Source organism: Choristoneura fumiferana, chromosome 4 (assembly GCF_025370935.1).
Source record: "Choristoneura fumiferana chromosome 4, NRCan_CFum_1, whole genome shotgun sequence".
Classification (NCBI taxonomy): domain Eukaryota; kingdom Metazoa; phylum Arthropoda; class Insecta; order Lepidoptera; family Tortricidae; genus Choristoneura; species Choristoneura fumiferana.
The window spans coordinates 2,972,066-2,984,542 of record NC_133475.1 but is presented as its reverse complement, the minus strand read 5'-3'; the positions used below and the strand labels follow the sequence as shown (position 1 = coordinate 2,984,542).

General features: G+C 36.0%; 1 protein-coding gene across 2 annotated transcripts in view; it reads right to left on the bottom strand.

Annotated features, from left to right (window-relative positions):
- LOC141427277 (cyclic GMP-AMP phosphodiesterase SMPDL3A-like) overlaps positions 1 to 6,299 on the bottom strand; it is a 165,615-nt gene extending 159,316 nt beyond the window's left edge. The window contains exon 1 of one of the 2 annotated variants that reach the window (XM_074086566.1): positions 6,116 to 6,299. The gene's annotated coding sequence lies outside the window, so the exon portion shown is untranslated. The remainder of the gene's footprint in view (positions 1 to 6,115) is intronic. The other variant, XM_074086565.1, reaches the window with a different exon arrangement.
- Between the last annotated feature and the right edge of the window lie 6,178 nt (positions 6,300 to 12,477).

Here is a 12,477-nt window from a genome sequence, read left to right as displayed (position 1 = left end):
CACTTGCGCCACAGAGCGACGGTCAGGGAAACTAACGTAGAATGAGGGCTATCGCGTATGAATTCGCCGCTAGAGGCGCTAGTGTAGCGTGAGGTCTCCGAAATGTCAAATCTTATAGTTTTTGGGTGAGCTACGCGGGTTTATTTATAATTAGAATAAATTTGTGAATTTTTTGCAATATCTGAAATTAATTATAGCAAATATGCGTTCCGGGGCAATGAATGTCTGTGTTTTGAGACAGTTTTGTTTTTCGGAAACCTTTGTCCTCCCTTTTTTCCGAACAAAACGGGGACTATGCAACACTGTGGCATGCTGGATATTTTTATGGCACGGTTTTAAGGTGTATTAAATATGATTTTAATCTAAACTTTGTTTTCACGCCCGTAATAACAGACTTTGAAAGCCATACTTAAAAACCTCACGCTACAGTGCGCCATCTAGTGAGACAAAAAACGATAGCCCTCATTGTTTTACGTGCTACGCGACCACAACTCCTCTGTAAAGAGTATCCGACAAAGAAGAAGACTATAAAATCCAATATTTCTACGGAATCCATGTTGAATCTCAGAATTGTAACTGCTTAGTATAGAGACATAGTTTTGTGCGGATGATCGTCATACAACGTAGGACCGTATTCTCATTTTTAGGAACTCCCGTAGAGAATTCGACTACGAAATCTTATGGTTTTCGTGAATGAAGCTGAAGACCACGGCTAGCATAGAATAAAACTATTCGTGAACCAAACAAAGGTTCATCATTGTTGGATTATGACCTCTCCCATAGATCTCAAGTTGCTTCAGTCGGAAGCGGCCTGCATCCACCGTGAGCCTCTCTTCTTTAACCAGGTCATCCATAAGTCTCGTTGGTGGACGTCCTACTCTGCGCTTGCCGATCCACGGTTTCCAACTGAGAACTTTTCGACCCCAACGGACAGGCATATTTTGCAGGTGGTAGGACCTTGTGCAAGGTCCGCCCGGATTGCTACCATCATCTTGCTCGCTAATCCTGCCGTGAAGAAGCAGTGCTTGCACTGTTGTGTTTCGGCGTGGAGAGTAAGGCAGCCGGTGAAATTACTGGCATTTGAGGTATCCCATCTCAGGCCTCTAGGTTGGCAATACCCCTGGTGTTGCAGACGTTTATGGGCGGTGGTGATCTCTTACCATCAGGAATCCCACTAATATCAAGCAAAAAAACGGCAAAACAATCACGTTTATTGTATGGGAGCCCCCTTAAATATTTATTTTATTCTGCGTTTAGTGTTTGTTGTTATAGCGGCACCAGAAATACATAATTTGTGAAAATTTCAAGTGTCTAACTATTACGACTCAAGAGATAGAGCCCTGTGACAGACGGACGGAGAGACAGACAGACAAAAATGGTTCTTTGTTTCATCCAAAGAGTGCTTAGCTGATCAAATTAAAATTAGGATTAAGGACTCTCTAATGATTGTAAAATGATTTTTGTTCTTTTGCTTGAAATAAACAGCTTAAATTTAATTTTAATTTTTTTTTTTTTTTTAAATTAACTAATTCAGATGTCTTACGCACAGATACGATTTTTCGGAATAAAAACGATTCTACGTAAATTTTTCCCGGGGTTCTTAATTATCTCAAAATAAAATTCATCAAGATCTGTTCAGCGGTTGAAGTGTAAAACAATAACAGATAGACTCATACATTTTATGGTATTAGTAAGAATTTTTTGCAGGAGGAATTTTTTTTTTGTTTTTTTTTTGCAGGTGGTGCAAGGTCCGCCCTGATTGCTACCACCATCTTGCTCGCTAATCCTGCCGTGAAGCAGCAAGTGCTTGCACTGTTGTGTTTCGGCGTGGAGAGTAAGACAGCCGGTGAAATTACTGGCACTTGAGGTATCCCATCTTAGGCCTCTAGGTAGGCAACGCATCAGCAATACCCCTGGTGTTGCAGATGTTTATGGGCGGTGGTGATCTCTAACCATCAGGAGACCCACTTGCTCGTTTGCCATCCAGTCGAATAAAAAAATAAATAAAAAAATAAAATTTTTCGACGTGAAAATTTTTCAGTAATCGTAATACTTCTCGTGACGCAGTGAGATGATATTGCGGCTTTTCAAAATGGCTGAAATATGATATTTGTGTGAGTGGGGAGTTGTCGTTGTTTTGTTCAACAGCAAACGTCTTCCGGCTGATGAGGATGATGATATTTTTAATTCTTGTAACCCTATGGCTTCCTGAAAATTACAATTTTACACGCTGCTGTGATAATTCCAGTAATTAAAAAAAAAAGCCACCTAATAAACAAAACATTACTCCATCACCCTTTGCGCTCCAAAATACAGGGTGAACTTAAACTTGTCTCCCACTTTACTTTTCACTTTACAACAAAAAGACTGAACTTTGCTCCCGCTTGCGAGGATAGTGGTTTACCTCTTTGAAGTTGCCGCAAACGCTGTAACATTGTTTTAGGGGCGGAAAATTTGAATTTGTTAAACGTGATTTAATATTCTATTTCAGTCTAGGTACTTTTAGTGTACAGCGTGCATAGTTTGTGTGTGTTTGTGACTCCTACGCGCAAAAACGTCAGATATTTTTTTTTGCCGAATATTATTTACGCAACGTAAATGAAGGCCATTATTTAAGTAATTTTTGTAAATTCCCATGGAAATTTAGAAATGCAAAATCTAATGGTTTACACAACCGAAACTGTGGGAAAAGGCTAATCCAGAATATTTTGCCCATTTTAAAACTCAACTGAATAATAATAATAAAACTCTTGTGTACAAAAAAAAAAAAAAATTGTTATTGTTTTTTCTTAACGAGATTGACATAGATAAGTAATTTATGTTTTTGTGCTGCACACATTATTTTGCATTGTAACACGTCTCAAGGAACTCATAGAATATTCTTCCGGTCTTTTTTGAACTTTTCACATAGGTTGCTTTATAGGTCCATATTTTGTAAAATCCTGTAATCTCAATCGCAAAGTTTAGAAACATACAATTTCTCCCCTAATGTCATAAAATATGCCATAATGTATAATTTTCCATAATTTTCATTACTCATAATGTAATTTTGTTTCTGAAACAGTATTTTCTTTAAAATTTTTACTGTTAAACTAACCTAACCCAACCTAGTAGGTACATTCTATAAGATGATATTTCAAGAAATCCGGATTTTATGGCAAATGTTGGTATGGCAAGCGAAATTATGACAAATAAAATTATGAGAAGCGAAATGAATTGGTTTGGTTCCATTTTTATACGATGTACATGAAAATCACGACGCTAATTTTAAGAAACACCATAGAAATTGCATAGAACTTAAATCATAAATCATCCCAACTGCCTGATCAAGAAGCTGCGGGTAAGAGTTAGTACAATGCTAACATTTCCAGCCTAAATCGCTCGAAACAGGTTTCCAGCCTAAATTTCTCGGGACTCGTCAATTTTCTTTGTTTTTCTGAACATTCATATGAGAAAGAAAAAGAAAACCGATCTTCTGTTTCGATTTCCAAACCACATTAGCACACTTGTAAGTAGCACTTGTAGTAGCAAAATTGTAAGTAGGTAACTATTCCAGTCATATCTTTAACGCGATCAAAAAATATATTAAGCATTAGAAGGCTTCTTTCGATCTCAATTTGATTTGAAAATTTAGATAAAGCACAAAGCAATTTCTAAGAACCGGTGATTCCCAACCAAGCATTACTGTGGCTTCCCCCAAACAAAGGGATGATTACTCTAAAATATCTGATACAAAATTTCCTTTACCGAACAATATCGACAATTGGTTCTTGTTAAACTTAAGATGCTTGATATCGGCAAAAATGAACGGTAATTCATATATTTTTACACGCTTATACGCAGTGTTTTTTATTTACGGTAGCTTCCGTCTGCCAAACCTCAGCTACCTAGTGTTTTAGAGAACTTCATTTGACTTGTAGATTGTCCCCTCAAAGTTCCATACTAATATTATAAATGCGAAAGTATGCGTGCTTGAATGTTTTGTCTGTTTGTATGTTTGTCCCTCTTTCACGTCGAAACGGAGCGACAAATCGACGTAATTTTTGACATAGAGATAATTTATGAGCCAGAGAGTGACATAGGAAAGAAGAAAGAAGAAAGAAAGAAATTCTCGCGGGCAAAAGCTAGTATGTATGCTTGCCATTTTGCTTAGACATATTTATTTTTATACTTGAATGAAAACAAGATTAAGTACCTATATACTTTATGCAGATATACTTTTTAAGCATGATTGGGTAGATGGTAAACATTCACTGCCGCAACATAATTTGAGAAAAGTGCGTTACCGGCCTTTATAAAAACGCGAGTAGGTTCGTTGGAACTGTCTCACAATAATGTGCAAGTTACAAAATTTACTAAGTACGTAAATCACACAGTATAATAGGCAAAATCAGTTTTTGAAAAAAAAAAAACATTTTTAATAAAAGGTTTTTGCTAAGTGTAGTGTTGGCTTTAATTGACTAAGTACAATTCCAAAATCGAATAGATTGCAAAAATTATGTGACATTTGACTTATAACTTATAAGTTTTGGAGATATACTAAAAGAAGGACGTTACAAGTTTAATAAAAGCTTGTAATAAAATTATGTCATATACCCTTGCTCCTAAAATTACCTATCGTGAGATTAAAACGTCCTTTATTCGCATCCACTGAAATAACTGAATTTAGGTAAGAGATATTACGCGAACGATATATTGTGAAATGAATATGGATTCAGTTAGTCAGGTAGTCGATCAGGCAAGTTTCACTGAGCTATAGTAAAAAATTACCTTGTGTATTATTCCCCAAAATTTTGTGCCTTACTAGTACTAGTAGAAAATATTCCAAACTAGCTTTTGCCCGCGGCTTCGTACGCGTGGAATACGGTTATCGCGCGCTGTTCCCTCGGGAACTGTGCATTTTTTCGGGATAAAAAGTAGCCTTTGACACTCTCTGGCCCATAAACTATCTTTATGTCAAAATCACGTCAATCCGTTGCTCTGTTTCGACACGAGGGACTGACAAACATACAAACACACTTTCACATTTATAATATTAGTATGCATGTTTTCTACTCAGAACCGACAATAATTAAATAGGTAGAAATTGTCCTAATTTTTTATTTCTTTGTTACTTTTATGGGTATCCCGTGAAACCATATCGAAAATACAAACTGAGACATGGATGCACAGGAAAACCAGAAAAAGAGATCAGCGCTGGGAATCGAACAAAGGTCCTCAGCAATCCGTGCTGCGTGCTATAACCCCTACACCACCTCTGGACAATTGCTGTGCTGTGTTTTTTCGATCATGTGTAAAATTTGGGAATAGATATTTTCAGATATTAGATACTTTTGATTTTGAGAAAAAAAGCTCCTAATTCTACGTGAAAACGTTTACAATTTTGTCATACCCCTCTACATTATTGATTAAGATTGACATGTAAAGTTACTTAAAAGTTTCCATTACCTTGAATAAAAACTTAAACGGAAAAAACCTTCACAGGATGTTCAGTCGAACTTACCCTATTATTTGCTAACGTATCGTATACTTATTTTAGAACGTTTAGCGTAAAAAAATCAAATATAGAACAAATAAACTAAGTATAAACGATAGAATAATTCATTGCAAGTAGATTTAGGCAATTTAGACCCTATGAGATAAATATAATTGTAGCAGTTTTGACAATCATCCTTATTTAGTGAACATTAATTTGTAATAAAAAAGTAACGCTTTACATAATATTGCAATTGAACTTTAAGATACTTGCTAATCCTCAAAATAACTATCATCAAAAATATCTATCTCGTTCAGCCAAAAAAAAAACTGTTTATTTCTCTGAAAATTATTTCTGTTAAATTTACATTGCTTAACTTCTAATATTTATTCAGGTTTTAAAGATTATTGGAGTTAAGGAGCTTTAATAGGACTCATTATTATTTTATTATTATCATTATTAATTGTTACTATTAATACAATATAACATTATTTATTAGCACAATAGGTAGTTTATTTTCGGTCTCTTCTTAACATAGGTTTTTTTCCAAACCGATGGTAAAATTTTCGATATTCACAAAAGCATTTACAGCTTAAATTGAATAAAGACGTGACTTTAAAAAAAGGTAACATAACTCACCTTCGACGAACTATTCAACACCAACAAAAAAACAATGTAAAACACGCCTAGTATATAATCAGCCGCGTTCCAAAACAAAAATCATTACTCACGTATAAAGTATTCCATCAGCGTAAATACCAACACTAAAACCAAACACGATTGCACGTATACGACACTCGCGAACACGTTTGCTCCGCGCGGCCGCCGGCGGGAGAATGAGCCAGGTGGAACCCGTGTGGTAGTTTATAGAAGGTTGTATACGCCTGTGATGTGGCCTGTGACGACTACTTGACACAGCGTGTCTTTATTATTACATCCTGTATAAGCTTCTCTTGTATGAAGTCTTAGAGGACGGTAAACGACTGTATTAAAAAAAAGTTAGGAGTATTTTGTTACGGTAGATCGTGATTCGTTTTAATTAACTCCTGGCATTTTGACACTTTTGCAGGGTTTTTTTACTTAAAACTGATCCGTAATGGACCCCTCCATCCATCCATCCATCCCAGCCTCGGTGCTCGGCATATGCCTCCTCCCAGAACGAGAGGGCTTGAGCCGTAGTTCCCACGCGGGCCCAGTGCAAATTGGGAACTTCACACGTGCCATTGAATTGCTTCGTAGGTTTGTGCAGGTTTTCTCGCGATGGTTTCCTTCACCGTAAAGCTCGTAGTCAATTTTTAAATGTAAACCCGCACATGAATTTCCAAAAACTCACAAGTGCGAGCCGGGCTTCGAACCCACGATCCTTGTGAGGCGATAGGTCAAACCACTGGGCCACCACGGCTTCTCTCTTGGATTCCTTCGGATTGACCCCTATATCACGTCAAAAGTGCAGACGAGGCCAAAGATATATCTCACTGATGGGCTAATATCAGTATGTATATGATTTCTTCAGTATGCCCGCAAATTATTAAATAATTATCATCAAAAATTACTTATCTCTCGTTATATATAAATACTTAGTTTTCATTCGCGTAAGAAATTTTGCTATCACGTGCATTTTACAATAAAATGTGAAATTATAACAGTTAAATGCGCATTTATATACGTAAAAAAACATTTTGAAATTGCCCTTCTTAACCGTGGTCCGGTTGTGTAGTCCGGCCAGCCGGACTGTGGAAAAATTCTTTTTTCGATTGTCCGGTGGCGATACTGTTTGGTTGGTTGTACATCTGTACACTGTACCTTGGTCCGGTAATATCGCCACCGAACAATCGAAAAGTACAAATTTTCCATAGTCCGGCTGGCGAACGCGAACAAATCCCCCATAATGTTCTCACAATCATAATGATCCTGTTTCGTAATTTAATATATTTTAATGTGACAGTAATCAGTGTTATGACATATGTAAGTATTGTTGTCACTTTTGCCATTACATTATTAATAAATAAGTGAGAGTTTGACTACTTATTTATTTATGTTAATCAATATGTATTCTACGTCGAGTTCATAAACTTGTGAGCAAAAATTTGATCAGAAATATCTGAACACGACTCTATTGTTAACGGCGTAGAAGCGTGTTTAGATATTTTTGATCAAATTCCTACTCACAAGTTTATAAACTTGACTAAACAGTCGAGGGCATAAATATCTATACGGCTATAGCGTCAAATATATGTATATAGCTGGCGGGGGGGGGGGGGGGATTTGTACACTGGCCTGCATAAGTGGATGGACACCTTACGTTCTATAATCGTTTGAACACGAGAGTTGGCGATTTTGTTAGGTGTTCACAAGAAATGAACTAGATGGCGCTGTTAAACAGTTATTATGATATGATCGATATTTTATCCCCATAACAGCAATGTGCCGATAGCTGAGTTAATCGGCTGCTTACTTAAAATCGTAAATGATCATGAGTTCGTATCCTACATATCAGAATTGTTTTTTGTTCTTATTTTTTATTTATAACTTTCTTTTAAATTTTGTAGATAACTGAAATGGAAATTTAAAAAAATACTCTGAAAAAAGGATAACGTTGCAACAGAAATAATACACGTTTTGAAGTTTGAAACATAAAAAATTTATTCCTAAAACAATATTTATATTCATTAAATATTGACGCAATTATTAATGTTATACTATATAATATTCATTAAATAACTGAAAACCAGAAAGAAGTTTGCTCAGAATCCAGAGTAGAATCGATTACACTATGTTGTAAATCAGGTAGTGTTTGAGTTTTTAAATCCTTTTTTTATTGTGCCCAGTCTAAATATTACGAATGCATACGCCAATTAAATGTTTTAGGGATGTTTCATACCCTTTAGATAATTTAATACTGGCCGTTTTGCGTCAGTTTGGCTTTCTTCTAAATCTGGAATTAAAAATTACGACCGTAAAGTTAGAAATGAAGTAGAATTACTGATTACGTAAAACATACAATTATTTTAGGAAATAATGAAGATATTCGAAAATAAACTCAAACAACTAACTTAAAATAAAATGAAAAAATATTTTCTGGGTGTCGTGTGAGGTTTTCAGTTATTTAATTAGCACCTGACCAAAAGTTGTATTTTAACATTTTATTGAGGTATTATTAGCTTAAGTATTCATTTCCGATTCTGGAAAGAGGATTGAAGCTGAACCCCAATAAAAAAATAGTATTTGAAAGTAAATTATACCTGAGACCGGGTTATCATAAGACTCGTACGCGTTATAAATTATAATGATTGAAGTTTTCCAGTTTTAAACATTTACTTATCAATAATTGATGGCGTAGATCCACTGTAGTGTGTAATGTGTTACTGACAGTTATAATAAGATTACAGTCATATATTGAACTTTCATACTTATCTCACATAAGTAAACAAAACTATCAAGGTATAATTAAATGTTTTGTTCATAATAATAAAATAATTACTTTTCATAACAAAGTGATACCTACAGGATCACAAATAAAGATAAATATTTTGGTTTATATAATACAGTGTGCTAGAAAATCAGATGCGGATATTTTGAGGATCAATTATTTGCATCGTCGTTAATTGGTTTCAATTAAATTAAATAAAAAAATACAGTTAATGTTAATGCGAGGATGATTATTTTTGGACGGAATGGTATTTTTGTATGAAGCAAAAAAATATTACCACACAATACTTGAATCATTTATGTGTATAATTAATTCTTAGGTTATTAATTACATACCCTGAAAATATCCGCACCTTATATATTTTATTATAACATAATTGTTTAAGTATATAACCCGGTCTACACGTAACTATCAATTTTATTTTAATAACTGGTGTAACCACCATGATTGTCGATAACTGCTTGCAAAAAAAATCGCATCGATGCAACTAGATTTTCACACATATTAGAGCCGAGAATACTGTCCCTTATTATTACACAGTGGGCTTCTAACGTTTCCGGAGTTCGCTTATTTTTGTAATCCCAACTTTGGACATGGTTATACCACCTCATAATTTTTCAATGGGATTTAAATCCGGTGATCTGGCAGGCCAAGGAACGACTTTAATATTATTTTTGTGTTGATCAAACCAGTCTTGCGTAATACGCGACCGGTGTATTGTTATCTTGCACGAACGTTATGCACGGCACTTGTTCTTCTGGATAGACAACTCTAACAGTGGGCCACATCATAGCTGGCGCTGCGGCGCATCTATGAGTCGTGGTCTACCCGATCTTTGACGATGCAGCAAAGATCCTTCGTCTTGATATCGTCGTACCCATAATATAACTGTTTTTATCTGTAACAATATAAATAAACATAAAATAATATAACATAGATATCAATTTAATGAAGAAGTTGGTAGGATGAACGTAAACAAAAAAAACTCACATTAACTCCAATTTCTCTAGAAATTTCCGTCAATTTTTCCTTCTTCATATAAATTAATAATTTCACACCTTTTAACCATTTCAATATTGCGATGAGAACTCATTTTAAAGAATAATTACGATAATAAGCAGATTCAACTTGAAAGAGACGATCAAACGATGTTGCAAGCAGCTGAACAAGTAGCAAAATCTTTGTAATAAAAACTTAGCCTGGTATTTTGAAGATCTTCAGTCTACCCTCTTTAAGTTTCGTTAAACACGCATGACTTACCGATTAATTTTAAGGCGACCCGATATAGATCCGATTTTCATCGCTTAAGATAACAGTAATATGGTCAAGTGGTTGTGAACTTCGTTCTTCGTTCGTATGTCACGAGTTCAAATCCCACCAGGCGATAATATTGAGTTTGTGTTTTTGTAAATTTACTGTTAGATTTGGAGATTACTAAAGTTGACACTAATTCGCAACATGGGTCTTCGTAAATAAAGAATTTCATTATCATCAGCATCCCAGCCTATAGATACACGTCCCACTGCTGGTCACAGGCCTCCTCTCAGAATAAGAGGGCTTGGGCCGTAGTTCCCACGCGGGCCCAGTGCGGATTGGGAACTTCACACACACCAAAGAATTTATCGTTGGAATATTTGAAGGACAAGAAACGATAGTAATGCGAATAATAATATTCTCCTTCTCTTACGACAAGTACGAAAGAGACAGAAAATGTCGTTACGCGATTCGCGGTATCACCCCACGGTGTCCTACCCAGGCAGGAACATAATTTAGTTACTACGGCAGCGAAATACCAAATTTCTAACATGAATATAAAATATTTTTTTTAAGGTCAGCGCCAGCGCCATCTAGTGAGATCTCAATAAACTAACTAAGTTACTAACACATAGATGGCGCCGTTTCTCGCGTCAGACGATTATGTTTTGGAATTGTCCATCGACTTTTGCAGGCCATAGTACCTATCCTTACGACGCCATGTTCGCCATGTTCATAAGTGTTGTGTGAAGGCAGTCTTCTAGCGAACACAACGTAAAATGGCCGAGAAGAACATGGCGTCATAAGGACGCCAACAGACGGCTCAGATACAATATCCCCCCAGCTACAACCAGGTCCCCTTATATTTATGCCCTTGACTGTACATAATTCTTCGAGTACTGCCTTTTCGCAACGTAACGTTTGGCAACCTGTTTCATTTCGCAACTTTTCATTTCGCAAACTCTAAAACCGTAAATATTTCAGGATTTATTTCAGGGCCATCGTGTGGAACCCTTTAGGTTAGGTTAGGTTACTTTTAAAAAATCCTGAAATATTTACAGTTTCAGAGATATGAAACGAAATGCCAAATGAAACAGGCTGCCAAACGTTATTCGCCGAAACATTAGTAAACCATAATTCTTGCATGGTTTATTTAGTATAGTCGTGATGCTAGTTCTTTTCTTGATGTCGCTTTATGATTGATTATTTTCAAGTTGTCCATGGTTAATTCGCCGTAGAATTGGCTACGTGCTACGTGGCGTAGCGCTACGGGTTGGCGTAGCGCTACGGGTTGGCGTAGCGCTACGGGTTGGCGTAGCGCTCAATCGTTTCCTTACACTTGATAATAATCATACTCTCACTCCTTTTATACCTAGTGCCATCCACGAAAACGCGTGATTTTGACAAAATTAGGCATTAATGTCATTGTAATAAGAACCACGGCACGCGTCATCGTGAATGACTCTACCTATATTGGTAATATCATTATTACATGTCATTTTGTTAAATTATTCTCAACATATATATTCATATTTTTATTATTTTTAATAGTGGCATATTTGCTGATCTATGTTTCGTTTAAGTCTTATTTTCTTAAGTTTTTTTTCTATATTGTACCGTTTTTTGCCCAAATAAACATTAAACATTAAACACATATTCTAAAGCTAATTAATTTGATTTAAAGTAATAGCCTTTGGCTGAAATTTAAGGAACTCTTCAAAAGTGTAGAATGTGTGCTCGACAAGCCAGTTAATAACAATCCATACTAATATTATTAATACGAAAGTGTGTGTGTGTTTGTACGTTTGTCCGTCTTTCACGTCGAAGCGGAGAGTGACATAGGCTACTTTTCATCCCGGAAAAATAAAATATACAGTTCCCGAGGGAACAGCGCGATAAACGAATTCCACGCGGGCGAAGCCGTGGGCAAAAGCTAGTAACATTATAACTCTAAGCCGTAGTGTCCTATCCGCCATCATCTTGGCCTATAAATATTGGTCCCACTGCATGCCACAGGCCTCCTCTCAGAATGAGAGAGCCCAGTGTAGATTGGGAACTTTACACACACCATTAAATTTCTTCGCAGGTGCAGGCTTCCTCACGATGTTTTCCTTCATCGCAAAGCTCGTGGTAAAGTTCAAATGCAATTTCGCTCTAATTAGGCTGGAATCAATTCCAAATAGTGCTATGATTGTAGGATAATTTCAAATCTCGAAACCTCAAACACTAATGGGCTGTTTCACAACCCATTGATTAATTTTAACTGACGGATAAATGTAATGCCATCTCTGTTTGTTTTGTTGCACAAGGCACACTT